Raw genomic sequence first — 20,307 nt, 5'->3', positions numbered from 1 at the left:
CATAATTCTCTCGGAGTCTCGTAGTTTGTAATCTGTACACATTGTTTTGAATAAAATAAAAGATATTTTATTTGGCATTTACTGATATCCAATAAACAAATATCCATGGTTATTGTATGTAAACTTAAGCATGTATATGAGATATACAATTGGATCATGCCTTAAGTGATAACATAAAAAGGTCTATAGTATAAGGATTAAAGAGGGATACTTGATCTTGGTGGAACTACGGATACGACTCACTTTGTAGAGGTCTGCAATTGTTGTGAACTACTACAGATGGTAGATCCTGACCATTCATGTGGAGACATGCGAGCAAGGGTGTTCTAAAAAAATTTGTATAAGACCGAACCACGAGATGACTAGTCTTTTTATATAACGCTGTTGATACTTGAGACTTACATCTCACCTAAACGACCATAGGTGACATAAACTCAATCTTGAGTGTTTTGGAAATTCATGCCTTCGAGGGTTGTCCATTGATTAGTATGGGTGAAAGTGGCCAGATTGTCAACTTAACATACCTACCTTTTTGGGGATTTTTCTGATTTCGGAGCTGGGAACTCAGTTACAAAAGATGGAATTCACTCCTTCCCCGAAGCAGGGGTAAGTAGATAGATTGCTCTCTTAAGGGCTGATTCCAAGTCTTGAACATAATGACCACAATTTCTCTTTGGAAGAGAGGACTCAGTCATAGTAGGACTATGACTTATGTTCATTAGAGTGATCAGTGATACTTAAGAAGTTAGATGTAACTACAAGGACATAATGGTTATTGGCCCAGCTGTACTTACGAGTGATTTGTGAAGGGTTATCGCACTGTTGATTGGTTGATATGGACACAAAATATATTTGTAGTAAGGAGAGTGTAGTTATCGGTCTTTAGTGGAGTGCCTGGCAGTTAACAGATGGTAGATCCCATGACTAAAGAGTTTAGTCAGTTATTCATATACCGTTGGAGCTTCAAGCTACAGGTCCATAAGGTCCCCTTGGTAGCTCAATAGATTTAAGTTGAGAATCAGTTCTTGGTGTTGATTTGAAATGTTCAAATTGACAAGAGGAAATTCAATTATATGATACGATCGATATGATGTATGAGATATATCAAGTGGAGGATTAATGTAAATGAAATTTACATAAAGTACCATGAAATAGAAAAAGAACTATGGTTTATATGTTTCATGAAATGAAATACTAAAGCTATAAGTTATAAATATAATATGATAAGTTAATTATCATATATATATTTATAATAATATTGATTATTGGATAATTATCTCTTTTTCTCTAATAACCAATTGAGTAGGAGGTTATTGGTGGTTTCATGGTAATCGTGAGATAAAAGGAAAAATGTTTTCCTAATTTTAGTAAGATTTGCTAGAGTTTCTATTCTCGGCAAGTATTCATGGATCGTTGTCAAGTGAGATTTGTTTTCACTAAATGATAGCTGAAAGAGAGACTAAACGATCGTAGAGTGACTGCACGATAGTTCACTCAGCTGGGCGTCTTCTAAACGATCGCGGGACTTTTGCTATATGATAGCTCGCCATCTTCTAAACGATTCGGCATTCGTTTATACAATATACTTTTGTCATCTCCCACTTCCTCAATCGTTTACATGATTGTTACTTCTTCGGTCTCTTCCTCTAACCAAGTCCACACAGAGCCCACAATTCCTCTAACCAAGGTAGCCGTTGTGGTGGTGTCTTACTCAACTTGACTATGTTCAAGGTTTTGGAGGCCATTCACTGGGTTCGTGTTCTTGGAGATCGTTGAGTTCGTGTTTGCTAATTGATCGTGATATGTTGCAGTCGCTGTGGTTGAGCATTTGTGTGTTGCTATCTTGAAGTCTGAATGATCTTTCGTAATCGAGGGAGTTTGAAGGTGAGTCTACAAAGGTATGATATTCTATCCCTTGATGTTCTTAAAGCATGCTGTAATTTCGTATTGTGCATGATCTATATGTTTCCGTTTCTTGATTGTAATTGTTATTGTTTAATAATGAATGGAATTTGGAATAATCATTCCGTTGCTCATGGAAATCCTCATGTTTGATTTCCTTCAGTTGACACATCAAGTCAAGCATATCCATCTCAAGAATTGAGAGTACTGGATGTAGTAGGAGGGTTATAACTCAACCTACTCACTATATCGGTTTAATAGAAGCCCAAGCCATCATTCTAAATGATGATAATGAGGATCCATTGTCCTATAACTAGGCAATGAATGATGTGGACAAAGATTAATGGATTAAAGCCATGAATCTGGAAATGGAGTCAATACACTTCAATTCAGTCTAGAATCTTGTAGATTAACTTGATGGGGATGAAATCTATAGGTTGCAAATGAATCTACAAGAGAAAAAGGGGTGTGGATAGAAAAGTGAAAACTTTTAAGGCTAGACTAGTGGCAAAGGGTTATACCTAGATAGAGGGAGTGGACTATAATGAAATTTTCTTGTTTGTTTTCATGCTAAAATATATTTGTATTCTTATGTCTATTGCCACATATTATGACTATGAGATATAGCAAATGGACGTCAAGATTTCCTTTTTGAATGATAATCTTGATGAGAATATCTATATGAAGCAACCAGAATGATTCATTGAACAAGGTCAAGAGTAAAAGATTTACAAGCTTAATCGGTCCATCTATAGATTGAAATAGACATTTCAATCTTGGAATATAAGATTTGATGCTACGATCAAGTTGTTGGTTTACAGAAACATGCAGTGAAAGAAAACAAGATCATTAAGCATTCTAATTTCTTAATTTTGACATCAAAATAAGCATGTTCATAAGGTATTAAGAGGGTTTCAACACATACCTTTGAAGATCCTCTTTAAACATGAATTTAAGCTGCAATCTTCTCTAATTGATGTCGAGGACCACCAAAAGATCTTCTCTACTATTCTCAGTCTTGAATTTCTTTCAATCTCATAATTGAAGAGTTTTATCATTCCCTTTCATGAAAGCACTCAAGAGACCAGCTGATGCCACTTCAAATGCATGGAATTAATGGGCAATGTGTGTGAATTTAGGAGGAATACCTCCTTACTTCACCAAAATGTGGAAAAGTCCACTACAAAATTTCAATTTCCATTTTCAATCTTTAATTTTAATTAATTCAAAACTAATTAAAATCAAAACCAACATTTCAATTTCTGAAATTGAAATAAAAATGAAAATCAATTTTAATTTTTAATTAATTGAAAAATTTTAATTAAATAAATAGTAATTTAATATAAAATATAAAATTAATCACATACCTAATTTAAAACATGAATCCTATTCATGTAATCAATATTTAAATATTATAAACTCTCCAATTTCGTTTGATTTTGATAAATTAAACGTTAATTAATTATATCAGATATAATTATACAAACCCTAATTTGAATTTGAACGATTCAAATTCAAATCCTAAATTCAATTTGAACACTTCAAATTGATATCATTCCAAATTCACTCAATTTACTAATTCAAGGTGTTCATGTTTTACGAACTAGTAGAGGGATCTTATGGATCTACAGATCATGAGCCCCAACGATTTGAGATTAATTGGCTAAAACTCTTTAGACTGAATTAATCAATATTTGTTAACTATCGAGTCACACCACTATAGCTTGATAGTTGCACTCTCCTCACTGTAAATATATTTGTGTCCACTTCATTTAACCATAGTCAATAAGTCCACCCTTCTCAGGTTATTCGTAATAACGGTTAGGTGAAATGTTGTTTTATCCCTAAAATTACGTCTTCCTCCTTAAGTTCCACTGATCCTTTAATGAACAATAGGTTTGTGATCCAATCATTAAACCAGATCCTTCACGGGCCAATGAGAGGGTGGGGCCCCTTGTTCAAGACCTAGATTCAATACTTAAGAGAACAACCATTCTCTTATCCCTAAATCGGGTAGGCATGAATTTCATCTTGTATCCTATATCCCCAGCTATCTACCCAGTCTTTATCCCCAAAATGGGAGGCTTATTGAACAATGTTGTTGGTTACTCTCACCTATGCAGATCAAAGGATAATATCGAATAAATAGAAATTCATAGTTAGATCAGGATTAAGGTTAAGTTACTTAGGTCATTGCTATGAAATAGTCAGTCTTAAATAGTAAACAACATTATAAAATAAGAGTGACTTATTTCTTAGTCCCATCTTACGCAAACTCATTGCATATGACGCCTATACTCCTCATGTCACCACATGAACGAATTAGGATCACTTCGTTTGTAGCACTTTATAATCCTTTATAACAACTACAGAATGGGTTGCATTCGATAGTGTTACCAGCATAAGGCACCCAACCTTATTCGTATACTATAGATCATTTTAATTATTTAGTCGAACTTGATCCACTTTTATGTCTCCATATAAAGTTCAATTACTCATTTAATAGTCATGGATCTTTTAGTTTATTGAATTTATTTCTAAAAAGAAATAAGCAATTCATAAATTCAATAACAACTTTATTGAACCAAACTTCAATAATAACTTTATTGAATTTCAGAATAAGTTTATTGTTTACAAACCATGAGTTTTAGGACATAAAACCCAATACAAGTTTTATGGCTTTGACTAGAATATTGATGAACCTTGTGACTACAAGAAGAATATCAATAGTTCAATAGCTTTCCTATTGTTGTATGTGGATGATATCTGATAGGTCTTATAAAAGATTATATTTTCTATGATTAAACCCTCAATTCTATCTTGATTCTTTGCTTTAAATGTCTATTTTTTAGGAAAAATAATCTCGAGAGCCATTTGGAGTCAATGCATCAAAATTAGGCAAACGGGATAAAAAAAGTCATGAAGTCAACACAATTGAAGAAAGATAACAAAATTACAAAAATGCCATCGAAGCGCAGTGTCACGACCCTACCTCAGCATTGTGCAACGCTAAAAGACTGAAGCATCACTTCCTCAGCAAGATAGGGTAGCGCACAATGCTACCTTCAGCATCACGATGCTTCGGACAGAACGCATGATGGACTATCTTACGGTGTCACTCAAGAAAGAGGCCGTTCAAATAAATGTATATGCACTGAACAAAGCCTTTATACTAACTAGTAATACAAGTAGTAAGTCTGGGGTCGAACCATAGAGAGCCAAATATGGACTCCTCAAAAGTTAGAACTTGTAGGAAGTAACCAAGGGGGTTTTGAAAATTGTTAAAATAAATTGTGAAAGCGAAAATTGTGCAATGTAAACAATTGAGAAACTTCATTATCAAACAAATATGTAGCTTGAGTAATTATAATTTAATTCATTCCTCATTAATTCTATCATAGACTGCTCGAAAGATACGTGAGATTATTCTAATTAAAAACTTAGTATACTCTATTAGAATCCTAAACAATAGTCCATAAAAATCTAGATTAAAAGAAAAGCAAGAATCCTTAACCAATCAATTAATCAACATGCATTAAGATTCAATGAAAAACTAAGCCAATTAATTAGTTTTTATCGTCTAACTAATTAATTGATTGAAACTTATCTAAGTTAGAAAGTAAATGCTTGCTATTTGGAATCCCACATCAACACAACAAACCTACTTAACTCATGCTTCTAGCGATGACTACCTAACGATTACAAATTAGGGTCAATCAAAGCAATCAATTTAACATGCATAGCTAATTTGTCAGATTATCTCATACACGGAAATTGAATAATATGCTCAAGATAAATTTCATAAAATTCATAATAAAACTCACGGAATTACAAAATCAGTCTCAAGAATTAAATTGGAATGAAATTAAATTAACAAATCCAAGCTAAGTTCTTACCCTTTAGCCATGGAACATTCGAAAATCAACACAATTGACAAAGGGGAAGAACTTATTTTCATAATTTCATGTAACATCCATATATGCATGCTTCTTACATAAAATCGTGTATATAATGTCATACTAATCAGTCGTGAGAACCATGCATAATCTCATATTAATGAATCGATCCTAGTGCATCACTTTCATGTACTAGACTCCTTGAAGACATGTACATAATAAATCATTCATAAGTTCATAATAAATCATATGGCATACATTCATAGTTTCAAAATAAATAACATGAAAATTTGTACATCAATATCTATCTAGTTTTCACCTGGCACTGTGGCATTCTAATAGTGATGTCACTTACTTCAGAATTTAGGCCTATGCTCAATCATTCTTTTAATAACTAATAAAATTCTAAATCATGCTTATACATAAAACATGCTTCAAACATAATTATCACATGCACATGCAACCTCCCTAATTAATAGTCGTGATACATACAATCTCAGAACCAACAAAATTATTCTTAATTTTATTGCCTGACAAGAAGCCAGCTGCAGTAGTAAGATTACTTACCTCAAATAAAAACCAAAAATTAATCCAAGCAAATTCAAACTTCGTAAAAATCTTGAATCTTGAATCAAGCCTAAACATCATCCAAATTTAAAATCAATAATAAAATCCTAGTTCAAATCAATAAGTTAACCAAAATTTATCCAAATGTCTCAAATTTAACTTACCCAAGAACTAACAAGACAGAAGACTAGAAAAACGACCTCACCATGGCCAAATCACGATCAACGACACTAGATTTGCAACGAGACAAATCAAAATCAATATTATGGAGAGGTCATAAAGGTAGGTACGCCACTTCAGGATTTGGGGATGTCCAGCCCACGTGCTTGTGGCTAACCCTAAAATGTTGGAACCTCGTTTGAAAGTATGTCTATTTGTAGGTTACCCCAAAGATATGAGTGGTGGATACTTCTATGATCCAAGTGAAAATAAGGTGCTTGTATCGATAAATACTATCTTCTTGGAAGAAGACCACATAAGGGATTATAAGCCACAAAGTAAGCTTGTTTTAAATGAGATTTCTAATGAGACTGTTGAGACTTCAATAAGAGTTGTTGATGTCAGTACATCTAGTCAACCATCTCAAGAGTTGAGATTTTCTCGACGTAGTGGGAGGGTTATGAACCCACCTGTACGCTACATGGGTTTAACAGAAGCACAAATCATATCTGATGATGGAGTTGAGGATCCGTTGTCTTATAGGCAAGCGATGGAAGATGTTGACAAAGATGAATGAATTAAAGCCATGAATCAGGAAATAGAATCAATGTACTTCAATTCTATCTGGGAGCTTGTAGATCAATCTGATAAGGTAAAATCTATAGGTTGTAAATGGATCTACAAAAAGAAAAGAGGTGTAGATGGAAAGGTACGAACTTTTAAAGCTAGACTTGTGGCAAAGGGTTATACTAGGGGTGAACGGTTTGATTCGGTTTGGTGATCAAATCAAACTAAATCGAATTTTGTAATATGTGAAACCGAACCGGACCGATTTATTGGTTCAAACCGAACCGAACGATTTCAAATTCAATTTTGGCATTTTAAAAAAAAATCCATGTTATATTTTTTTTATTTAAAAAATGGTTCGGTTCGGTTCGGTTTTAAATTCGGGTTTGTTCTTTAAATTAAAAACGGTTCGGTTTTAAATTCAGTTTTACTCTTTTTTAAAATATATAAATAAATAAATATATATATTAGTTAAAAACAGTTCGGTTCGGTTTCAAATTCGGTTTTCGAAAGTGAAATCGAACCGAACTGAATTAATTCAGTTTCAAAATTTCTTCAAACTGGATTGAACCGCATTTTTCGGTTTCACTGAGTTTTTGGTTCGGTTTTCAAAAACGATTCGATTTTTGCAGTTTGAATGACCACCCTTAGGTTATACCTAGGTTGAGATAGTGGACTATGAAGAAACGTTCTCACCTATTGTCTTGTTAAAGTCTATCAGGATCCTCCTGTCCATATCCACATTTTATGATTATGAGATATGTCAAATGGACGTCAAGACTGCCTTTTTGAACGATGATCTTGAAGAGACCATCTACATGGCTCAACCAAAAGGATTCATTCAACAAGATCAAGAGCAAAAATTTTGCAAGCTTAATCGATCCATTTATGGATTGAAATAAGCATCTAGATCTTGGAATATACGATTTGATACTGCGATCAAATCTTATGCCTTTGATCAGAATGTTGATGAACCTTGTGTTTACAAGAAAATCATCAACAACTCAGTAGCTTGCCTTGTGCTGTATTGGATGATATCCTACTCATTGGGAATGTAGGTTTTCTGACTTACGTTAAGAAATGGCTAGCCGCCCAATTTCAAATGAAAGATTTGGGAGAGGTGCAATTTGTTCTAGGGATCCAGATCATAAGGGATCCTAAGAACAAAAGGTTGGCCTTGTCTCAGGCATCGTACATTAACAAGATGTTGATCAAGTATTCGATGCAGAATTCCAAGAAAGGTTTATTACCCTTTAGGCATGGAAATTTTTTATCTAAGGAACAGTATCCTAAGACACCTCAAGAGGTTGAGGAAATGAGACAGGTTCCCTATGCATCGACTGTTGGTAGCCTTATGTATGCAATGTTATGTATTAGACCTGGCATTTGCTATGCAGTAGAGATTGTCAGTTGATATCAGTCCAATCCAAGATTAGATCACTGAACGACGATCAAAACCATCCTCAAGTATCTTCGTTGAACGAGGGACTATATGCTCATGTATAGAGATAAGGATTTGATCCTTATAGGATACACAAACATTGATTTTCAGACTGATAGGGATTCTCGAAAATCAATATCAAGGTCAGTGCTCACTCTGAATGGAGGGGCTATAGTATGACGAAGCATCAAGCAAGAATGCATCACAGACTCCACTATGGAAGCCGAATACGTAGCTACTTGTGAAACTGCTAAAGAGACTTTTTTGCTTAGGAAGTTCCTTACTGATTTGGAAGTTTTTTCAAATATGTCTTTGCCTATCACACTTTATTATGATAACAACGAGGCTGTGGCAAATTCTAAGGAACCTCAGAGTCACCGAAGAGGCAAGCACATAGAAGGAAGTATCATTTGATCCGGGAGATTGTGCATCGTGGTGATGTGATTGTCACGAAGATCGCGTCGGAGCACAATGTTGCTGATCCATTTACAAAGAATCTCACGACTAAAGTGTTTGAGGGTCATCTAGAGAGTCTGGGTCTACAGGATATATGGCACCTTGTCTAGGGAAAGTGGGAGAAGTTATTGGGGTATAGTGTATGCCCTAGTTTATTGTATTTTGTACTGTCTTTGTATTGTACATTAGTCTCCTTAGGCTTTAGGACAAGTGGGAGATTGATTGTCGGGAATGGTGTCCTAAATCTCTTGGTAGTCTCGTAGTTTGTAAACTCTCTAAACATATTCTTATTAATAAAATAAATGTTATTTTATAAGCATTTATTCAATCCAATAAACTAAGATCCGAGGTTATTTTATATAAATTTAAACAAGTATGTAGAGACATACAAGTGGATCTTGTTTAAATTAATAACCTAAATAGTATGTAGTAGATGGATAAGGAGGGATACCTTATCCTGGTGACACTACGGATACAACCCGCTTTGTAGATGTTATAAGTGTTGCAAAGTACTACAAATGTTCTGATCCTGATCATTCACGTGAAGACATGCGAGCGGGGGTATCCTATACAAAGAGTTTGTATAAGATCGAACCACGAAATGATTAGCCTCTTTATATAATGTCGTTGATAATAGAGACTTACGTTTCATTAGGATGACCATAGGTGACATGACCTTAATCCTGAGTGAGTTGGGAACTCTTACCTATGAGGGCAGTCCTTTGATTTGATAGGTGAGAGTCTCCAGATTGCCAACTCAATAAGCCTACCATTTTGGGGATTCGTCTGATTGGGGAGTGATAACGGGCAGAAATGCACGTTATTACAGTGCTAAGTTAATAAACAATGAAGGTTTGCATTGATAAAATATGTTAGATTGCATCCAAAAAGCATTAAGTTCATAACATTGCGGTCGCATGCGTTCATCGTATAGAAATAGTTAATTTTTGTATTTTTATGCAGAATATGCATTGACGCAAGGCGAAAAGCGCGATCACAGGATATCAACGGTCAAGCGCAGCATTACCGCAAGGCTTTGTGGTGATTTGTGTTCGCAAACATCTGCTCAAGAAGGATTTCCGAATAGAGCCGACACAACTTGGTAGGCTCATCTGGGTAAAAGGTATAATTAATCACGATGGGACAGAAAGCTGATGACGGTCGAATCCGAATTAAGTTGACAAGCCGCTAACAATAACAAGTACACTCAGCTTTTCGGTGACAAATATTTGGTGCATCAGTTAGTGAATTAAAGCTATCCCATCTGTACAATCATAAGAGAGAAGCCGCCTTTCACCCTGAAGGCTCTATAAATACTAAAGGCAACCTTCGAAAAAGGAGTTCGAATACTTAGATAATTTTCTCCATAGTTAGAATAGCCTTTTCCATAGTTTTCCTTTGTATTTTAAGGCGAAGCAAGAGAAGGGAAGAGATGTCGAAAGATTNTGATGACGGTCGAATCCGAATTAAGTTGACAAGCCGCTAACAATAACAAGTACACTCAGCTTTTCGGTGACAAATATTCGATGCATCAGTAAGAGAATTAAAGCATCCCATTTGTGCAATCATAAGAGAGAAGCCACCCTTCACCTCGAAGCTCTATAAATACTGAAGGCATCCTTCAGAAAAGGGGTTCACGAGTTTAGCCAGTTCATAGTTAGCCTTGTCTATAGTTTTCCTTTATATTTTAAGACGGAGCGAGAGAAGAGAAGAGAAGCTGGAAGATTGCTCAGGGAAACTCGAGAGTGAACCCAGAGGCGTAGAAAGCAGAGAGTGGGCCGACTCTCACGAGAGCGAGATTATCTTTTGAACAAGAGTAGCAATGACGGTGTAAAAGCCTGGGAAGTAAGAGATTGCTACTAGGCTCTTTATTCTCTTCTTGCATTGTTATTTTGTACTTCAACTTTATATATATACAATGGAAGTTCTTTATCTACATTTGTTCACTCGCTTAGCACGCATGAGTAGCTAAACTTATTGAATGGGTTGGGAAGAACTAAGCAAACATGACCTAGGATTTTTATTGCTTACGATTATCTTGTTTTATGCTGTGCCCAACATCCCTTTAGAGCTACTTTAGAGAGAGTTTAAAGAAAGAACTTAAGACTTGAGAGAGCTAGGTTAGAATCTAGACTCGAGAGAGCAAGATTAGAACTGCATAAACAAGAGATAGGGACTTAGAGTTATGCTTTGTTTGTCAACCTGCATCGCATGCATCCTAGAGATAGATATGATATTATGTGGTCGCCTTGTTTATATGTGTGTCATTTTGTCATCGCATAAATAAGAATAGAGGCTTATGTGTAGGTCCTATAGACTTATCGCATATATCGCATGCATTCTAGCATTAGAAGCCGTGGCATTAGCATCGAGAGATGGTTTACTATTGTATGTTGATAACTTGTAGAAATACAAGTTATTTTTGCTCTTAAGTTGGAACAACTAAGGTTTTTAATGATAAATTCTCCTCATTTTTAGTAGAAACGCATAGAATTACTCAAACATTAGCAAACTCATGCAAAAGAAGTTTTATACTAAATACTGCGGCGCTAACACATTGTATTGCAGGATCTTTACAGAAAGCTAACGCATAATCAAGAAGTGCCGTAAGGAAAGCTCTAACACATGGTCCATGCGTCGGAGGGAATTTAACGCAGAGAAGATACATTGATCCAGGCTGATTGTGTCACATCACCACTTGCAATATGGGTATCTACAGCAAGCGGCGTCTGAAAAGCTTCCGAGAGTCAGGCGGCTAACTAGGGCATGGACTTTAATGCTGCCCATTCACCAAGTGGACATGACCAATGCCTATAAATAGATGAAGACCCTCCAGAGTTCGCAGACAATTAGACAAACATACAAATTTATCAAGACTCTCACTCTCTGTAATTAGCGTAGTCGTAGTTTAAGTTGTGCTATGGTACTGCGACGATCAGAAGGGTTGAGAATCACCACCACCATCGGTCAAGGAGCGGAAGAAGCCAAGCTTGAGAAAGACACTTCGTCCAACTTCTATACAAGTGATTGTACACAGTAGAATTGAGCCAAAGAGATACAAGAGATTGTACTCTGCGGCTTGACTAATATCCTTTAATCTCATTTATCACTTTCATTGCATTTGATTGAATATTTCTTTTGTAAAGACAATTTTCTTCTTTATAAAATTCATATATTTGATCCATCACATTTTGCCATTGTTTATTTCTTGTTTATGTTGAATGCATTTATACTTTATGCAAAACTTCATTTCAACGCTTAAGCCAACTTGATCAATTGGTAAATGCATCTTTAACTTAGATTATCCGAGAGAATAGATAAGTCAGCATCAAGTAGAACGCCTAGTACATCTAGAGATAGACTTATTGGTGTCTATTGCATTCTGTTTTAGACGCATGCATCCTAGAGATAGGTTTTGTATGTTATTTGCACTGAGAAGTATTGAATAAATTTTAACACATAAACAAAGATAAGCAAATCATCTCATCTCATCCACATCACATTCTGGTTTGTGTACACTCATCTTAGACCGACGCATATCACTTACATTAAAATTCATTTTTGCATGATCCATTTAATCACTACTCAACTCTTTTGTATCTTCTTGCACAGGCACAACACTTTAGTGTAAATTACACATTTTTCTCACATATTTAGGAAAACCCCTACAATAGCTACAATGCAAGGTCTGCGTTTGTTTAACTGAATCCCTGAGTTCGACCCTAGACTTACCAGGAACCTAAATTAGATTTATACTTGGGTCTAGTTTAGGAAAACTTGAACGTCAATAGAAGGAGTGTTGTGCGTTCTATTGCATATCTTTAACACACCAACGCATTACAATTACATAACGCATCAAAGCATCAAACGCATCACTTATACTTAGAACTTATTTTTCCAATTTATTTTATACAATACACTCCCAGCTCGAATCACAATAGCAACGAACAAGTTTTTGGCGCCATTGCCGGGGATTTAGAAACAGGACTAACTAGAAATTTTGTTTGTATCTTTTGTAGGAACACTTCAGTCGAGGGAGTATTACAAGTTAAGCCTAAGCTTATGAATGTTTTTTAGCAGGGAGAGCACTCCTGAACTCATATACGACCCCGAGATTGAAAGGACCTTCCGACGTAGAAATCGATATAATCGTCGTCGAAGGTTGAGCAGCAATTTCTCAGACAATAAAACAGGCAATAAGCAATGGTAGACAATCAGGCAAATTAGAACTTAGATCAGCAACTAGCTCATGCTGCACAAAATTCGATCCTAATGGCGAACAGCAGCACGGGTCTCATGAGGGAGTACGCATCCCCTGTTCTATATGATTTCTCTCCAGGAATCATATACCTAATGTCAGACGGGACGAGGTTCGAGATGAAATCTGTAATGCTCCAAACTGTTGTACAATTTGAGGGTGGTCGTGGTGAAGATCCTCACGCCCACATGAAGCGTTTCCTGGAAACGTGTATCTCATTTATGATACCTGGAATCACCCTAATGGCGATCAGGTTGTCTTTGTTCTCCTATTTTTTACGTGATGACGTAAAACAATGGGTAAGCTCACTGGAGCCTGATGAAATCACCACCTGGGAGAAGTTGGTGGATAAATTTACATAAAAATACTTCCCACCTACCACCAACGCGAGGAGGCATCGAGAGATTATGAACTTTGAACAAAAAGAAGCCGAGACCTTAAGCGCCGCATGGGAGCGTTTTAAGGGACTGGTCAAAAATTGCCCGAACCATGGACTACCACTAACTATCCAAATGAAGACTTTTTATGGTGGATTGAATAGAGCATCGCAGATGGCAGCAGACGCAGCAGTGGCTGGTGGAATTATGGATAAATATTACTCTGAAGCTAAGAAGATTTTAGATCTCATTGTTAAGCACAATATGGAATGGGTGGACGATACGTATGATGGAAGAGCTGATAGGAAGAAGAGATCTCAGAATGTTAATTCTATCGATTCCAACGTAATAGCCACACTTTCTGCACAAGTGGCTACGATGACCAACCTTTTGCAGAACATAACGCTAGGAAACGCATCAAATCAGGAGAAGGTGAGTTAGGTAGGAGCATTCGGGCAACCCATGGTTAGCTTTGTGGGCTGTAGAAAGATCCTCACTTCTATGCGGATTGCCCACAAAATCCTCAGTTAGTATGTTTCATTAAAAACAACCCATTTTCCAATACATATAATCATGTATGGAGGAACCATCCAAATTTTTCTTGGACAGGAGGAAATCATTAGGAGCACCACCCAGGGGCAAACAAATAGCAAAGGAATGGACCGCCACCTGCATTTCAACAAATATATTAGCATCACCAACATCCCTTTAATAGAGAAGGATAGGCGTCGAGCTCAGGATCTCCGCTTGAGAGCCTATTAAAGGAGTACATAGCCCAGAATGACGCGTTGCTGAAAAGCCAGGCGTCGTCTATCAGAAACCTGGAAATACAGGTAGGGCAGATAGTGAGCGAGTTGAAGAACATGCAACCTAGAGTTCTACCTAGCAACACTGAAACACCTGGGAACAATAATGGAAAGGAGCAATGTCATGCGGTGACGTTGCGAAGTGGAAAAGCTCTTGAAGAAAGAAGAATGAATCCAAGAAACAACAGTCCTTCAAAAGAATGCATCACACATTCAATGGAACAAGAAGAAAGAACGCCTGAGACTACAAGCCATTCAGAAACCAGTATGTCTAACGCGGGAAAACCTGCGGTGCCGCTGAATGCACCATTCCCTAGGCGTCTGACGAAGAAGAATGATGAACAAAAATTCAAGCGCTTTCTTGAGCTCCTAAGGTAGTTGCATATCAACATTCCACTTGTAGAAGCCCTGGAGTAGATACCAAAATATGACAAATTTTTTAAGGACATTTTGACAAAGACAAAAAGAGTCAGCGAGATGGAAGTAATCGCGCTAACCCAGGAGTGCAATGCATTAGTAAGCAATAGTCTACCCAAGAAACAGAAGGACCCTGAGAGCTTCACAGTTCCTTGCTCGATAGATGGATTGGATGTGGGTCGTGCGTTGTGCGATTTGGGAGCTAGCATTAATCTCATGCCACTCTCAATCTTTAAGAAATTGGGAATTGGCGAAGCATAACCCACTTCTGTTACTCTTCAGCTTGCTGACAGAACGATTAAGTACCCTGAAGGAAAGATTGAAGACATTCTGGTAAAGGTTGACAACTTCATATTCCCAACAGGCTTTATTATCTTGGACTATGAAGCAGATAGGGAGGTACCAATTATCCTTGGATGCCCTTTTTTAGCTACTGGGAAAGTTTTAATCGACGTGTATAAAGGAGAATTAACTATGCACGTAGATAATAAAGAGGTGAAGTTTAATGTGCTAAACGCATTAAAGTTCCCAGATAGTGAAGATTGTCAGCTGAACAGTTTAGAATTGCCTGAAGAAGAGACCCATGTATGCGAGGTCCTTGCATTGGAGAAGAACCTGAAAGAACCAGAGCCACCAAGTCTGAGTGAGCGGCAGACAAAACCAACGTGTCCATCGCTTGAGGAAACATCAGAACTCGAGTCGAAACCGTTACCTAGTCACCTAAAATATGCCTTCTTTTTTTCAGGGAAGTTAAAATCCAAGTGGTTAGGACCCTTCATCATTAAAACAGTCTTTCCATATGGAGCAGTGGAAGTAACACGGGAAGATGACACCAACGCATTCAAGGTAAATGGCCAACGAGTGAAGCCATACTTTGAAGATGAACTGGAACGTCAAAAGTCATCTTTCATACTATGTGAAGCCATCTGAGGCCCGCGTCGAAGCATCCCTGCGTTCACATTGCCATACATTCCATAGACGCTTCCTCTATCCTTGAGTTTTTCTTTTTTTTTTTTTTGCATTCTGTATTTTACAATACGTTTGAGTTTGTTGGTTTGTTTGTTTGTCTATGTTTTTAAGATTGATTGTTCTTTGTTTCTGCCTTCTTGAGTTAGAAATTTCACTTGTTTTTTTTAAAGCTGTGTACAATTGGGAGGGGAATAATGAACGCATCAGACTCAAGTTTAATGCATGGCCCAGTTGAAGAGAAGCGTCTCGAGAATACAAAAGCACTCGAGTGCTTAGAAACCCAAGACGTCCCTTCAGCTTCACATTTATTACGGATGTCAGGCACCGCCTGACGTCAGCCCACTAACTCTCTCAGCCTATAAAAAGATCAAATGTTTCATTTTCCTTCTTCTTCCTCATTTCTCACTCGAGCTATCTCTAAAAAAAACAAAAAAAAAAAAAGAGAAAACCCTAGCCTCTCCGTTTCCCTCACCTCTGATCTGCTCAAGCTCCTCTCCGGCCACAATGTTGTCCGCATCAAACAGTCAGAACCAAACCATGAGTTTTGGGAACGACTCACCAATAAGTTTCTACTCCTCATCCTCTGTTTCGATTTCACCTCCCCCGAACCCTAGAAAAACCTCCAAAGCCCCCCTATTCAAATCAAACCCACACACGGCGAAGCCACCTCCACCTCCCAACGGCCATCTAGGTCGAAACCTTCCACAAAACTCACAAAACTCCCCTCTAAAATCACCAAAGCCATCACAACCCTTCTGGCCAAGACCTCTCAACCAAAACTCAAAACTACCCCTAAGCCAAAGGCCAAAACCCCTACAAAACCGAGGCAGCGTCCGTCATCTACGGCTGCCAGTAAGCCTTACACCCAGCCTGCCCCACCACCATTCATTTCTAACCTAACCCTGGTGGATGCAACGTGTGACCCACTTCCAGCATACCTTCACAATGCACCATCACCAGCCGTGCATCCACCGCCTCCACTTTCTATCTAGACCTTAGCCACCATTTATCTAGTCGAATCAGACCCGTCAAGCCAACCGCCACATTCACCCATAGTCATATCCTCCCCTAGGTCACCTCATACTCCATCAGGTATCCCTCCACTTACTCTACCTAGACCCCTTTCTGACAGTTCTGCGTCAGAGCGCAACCGTGAAGAGTTGGCGGAATTGGCTCAACTGGACGAGCAGGAAGTTTTTGGTTCTATTTTGGTGAGCCTTAATCAAAGCCAAGAGGAAGAGTAAGTGATGCATTTAGACCCACCTAACGCATCACTTGAATTGGACGAAGCGGAGCGGTATGCTATGATGCTTGAAGAAGAATTAGAAGAAGAAAATGGAGAAGAAGAAAAAAGGAGAATTGGCTCAGATGCGTCTCAATCACGCCAACCTGATGCGAATGAAGGGCCCTTAAAATCAACGAGAGTAACAAGGAAAAGAAAATTAATATTGGAGGAAGAAGATGAGCAATCTGCATCCGGTCACTCGAATGATGCAAGCGCATTGCGAAGTTAGCCTCAAGGCACGACGCACTAGAGAAGGACTTGGAAGACTATCAGGCCGGTAAGCAAGGGTAGAAGAAGACAACTCCCAAAAGGGAATTGGAGGAATGAATTGAGAGATCAGGTAAGGGCCAAAGAAAGCAGGCAGGAAAACGCAAGGTAATTGGACGCGTTACCTAAGAAGACCTCAGGAAAAGCGTCAATTCAGTGACATATTGTTCAAAAGAATTCTTTCCGAGCGCCACCTCACTGCCAATATACATATCAGAAACAATAAACGCAATGGGCTGGTGTTAGTTCTGCATTGGGGACACACGAATTTGGCCCAACCTCGTCTGCATGTTCTATAGCAGCGAATTTGACATGGAGAAGAACACAACCTTCGTTGATGGGGTATTAGTTTGTTTCTCAGCCGACAAGATAAACAAAGTGTTCAATATCGATAGTAATCCGGATGCGAAAGGTAATTGCATCTTGAAGCAGCCAACGCCAAGCCAATTGGAAGATGCGTTAAGAATGGTAGCCAAACTTGGAAGCGAGTGGCAAACATCTAGAAACGGAGCAAAGATGCTAGCTTCCAGGAACTTAACCCCAGACGCAAACCTAGGGTACTATCTGATCAAAAGAAGCATCATGCTTACGACGCATAATGAAACACTGTCAAAGAAACGCGTCCTGGCTACCTATTGCGTCATGCAGTGCATCCCTTTAGACATTGGAAGAATAATAAGGGATCAGATCAAAGCCATCAAGACTAAGCCACGAGGGCAACTCTACTTCCCATGGCTGATCTGTGCACTATGTGAATGCGAGGGCATCCCTCTGGGAATGATCATGAAGAGATCGATGGTTTAATAAATATAAAGTTAGTAAGGCGTTTACTTCGTGGTTCGCCGCATCAACCTGCCTTACCTAACAAAGAAGTGGTAACCAAACCTCGATCATCAAAGCGCGCCCTCAAAAGAAGATGCGTCCAGATTGTTGAACACAGCGATGAAGCTTCAGAACATAAAGATTATGAAGCAGAGCTTGATCATACGGGTGAAGAAGCACAGACAATCCTCAACCTTACTCTCTATGACTCGCCAATGGCCCCACTAGAAGGGAGTCTTGATCAAACGCATTAAGAACCTACTGGCAGAGATCAAGACATCCCTTATTCCCTTCCTTCGCCCTCACCAAGTCCAATTCCCAATTTTGTGCCTCCTCCAACAATCTTTGAACCAACTGGGTTAGGATTGAGCAACGTAACAAATTTTGAAGATCCAGATGGAAGAAGTGAAAAACCAATACCACCTCAATGCAGCGCTGACTTAGAAGTGTTGAACACTTTTATTAGTGATCAGCTCAGACCACTGCCGCGTCCATGGAAGGTCTTCAACAACAGAACCAGGTTCGAAGAGATTATCTATGGCAGCAAACAAGATGGATGCAAGACCAATTCATTTATACAATGCAGTACATCAACCAGGTCTTGGTTGGAATGCTTGCTCTGCCTCCATTGCCTGCTCATCTTAGAAACCCCTTGCATTTTATGGATGAAGACCCTGGAGAAGAACGCAAGGATGATGTGCCAGAACAATAGAGTTTTGGGGTGTTGGGTTATTTTGTATTTTGATTTAGTTGATGTTCTTTTGTATTTGTTTGACTTGTTTGTTTGTTTCATGTGAATCTATGAAAATGAATGAGAAATTCCTATCATTTTGTTCCTTGCGTTTGACCTTAGCATACTTTATTTTTGTTCTTTAGATATTTTCTAAGTCTTGTGCTTTGCTTAACCTCAGTGATATCAACAATATGAAATCTATAAGTATAGAGTAGGCGTTAGGAAAATCAACAAAGCCTGAACTTATCTAAAAAGACTACATGTTTTCTTTCTAACGCGTGCAAGCTTTAAGTCTCAACCTCCTTTCAGACTCTCAAAGCCTTTTTGAAATTTCTTTTCTCTTTTAGCAATGAGGATTTAGCTCATCTCTAAATTTGGGATGAGTATAGCTCATCTCTAAATTTGGAGATGAAGGAAATTCGAGTTAAGACGCATCAAACGAGTACATCATAAAGAAAAGGGAACAAAATAAGAAAAATGTTAAACATAACTCCTCTGTCATTACTTCAAAAGAAAAACCTCAAAATAGCATGAGTTAAGAAGTTGGAACAAGCACTTAGCCATAGTTGGATGCTCGCATGACACCCGTGGCAGCAAGCCAAAACGAAGTTAAGTCTTCTAGACCAACGCGTCCAATAGAACTCTTCTATCTATTCTGAAGAAATGATATCTTGAAACGCATGAATATTATATATGAGTTTAGTTGTGAAGGGTTCTCACCCGTAGTTGGATGCTCGCATGACACCCTTGGGGGCAAGCCAAAAGAAAAGTGAGATACCTAGAACAACGCATGAGTAATTGAAAATTCATATTTTTTTTCTTTTTATCCGGAATTTATCTTAAAAAGAGAATCTAACGCATTGCTGGTTTAGGAAAAACGGGAATGTTTTGAGAAACAAAAGAAGTTGTTGATAAAAGGCTTGCTGCATCTGAAACTAAACATTAATCCTTTTACAAAAGAGTCAATTTGAGTTACATTTTCCAAACATTTATCTCAAGCTTATGACTGAATATGATGAGAGGCGAACTCTGCACATTTAAGACAAAAGAGATAACAAAGAATTATTTTGAAATGCTGGAGGACAAGCATTGTTCAAATTTGGGGGTGGTGATAACTTGTAGAAATACAAGTTATTTTTGCTCTTAAGTTGGAACAACTAAGATTTTTAATGATAAATTCTCCCCATTTTTAGTAAAAACGCATGGAATTACTCAAACATTAGCAAACTCATGCAAAAGAAGTTTTATTACTAAATACTGCGGCGCTAACGCATTATATTACAAGATCTTTACAGAAAGCTAACGCATAATCAAGAAGTGTCGCAGGGAAAGCTCTAACGCATGGGCCATGTGTCGAAGGGAATTCAACGCAGAGAAGATACATT

The 20,307-nt window shown here is 37.8% G+C and overlaps 1 non-coding gene across 1 annotated transcript; it reads right to left on the bottom strand.

Annotated features, from left to right (window-relative positions):
* Positions 1–13,638: 13,638 nt before the first annotated feature.
* LOC120082318 lies at positions 13,639–13,742 on the bottom strand. Its single transcript, XR_005483148.1, has one exon. It is a non-coding gene; the product is annotated as a small nucleolar RNA R71 (small nucleolar RNA).
* Between the last annotated feature and the right edge of the window lie 6,565 nt (positions 13,743–20,307).

Source organism: Benincasa hispida, chromosome 7, assembly GCF_009727055.1.
Source record: "Benincasa hispida cultivar B227 chromosome 7, ASM972705v1, whole genome shotgun sequence".
Taxonomy (NCBI): domain Eukaryota; kingdom Viridiplantae; phylum Streptophyta; class Magnoliopsida; order Cucurbitales; family Cucurbitaceae; genus Benincasa; species Benincasa hispida.
This window is presented reverse-complemented; position numbering and strand designations above follow the sequence as displayed.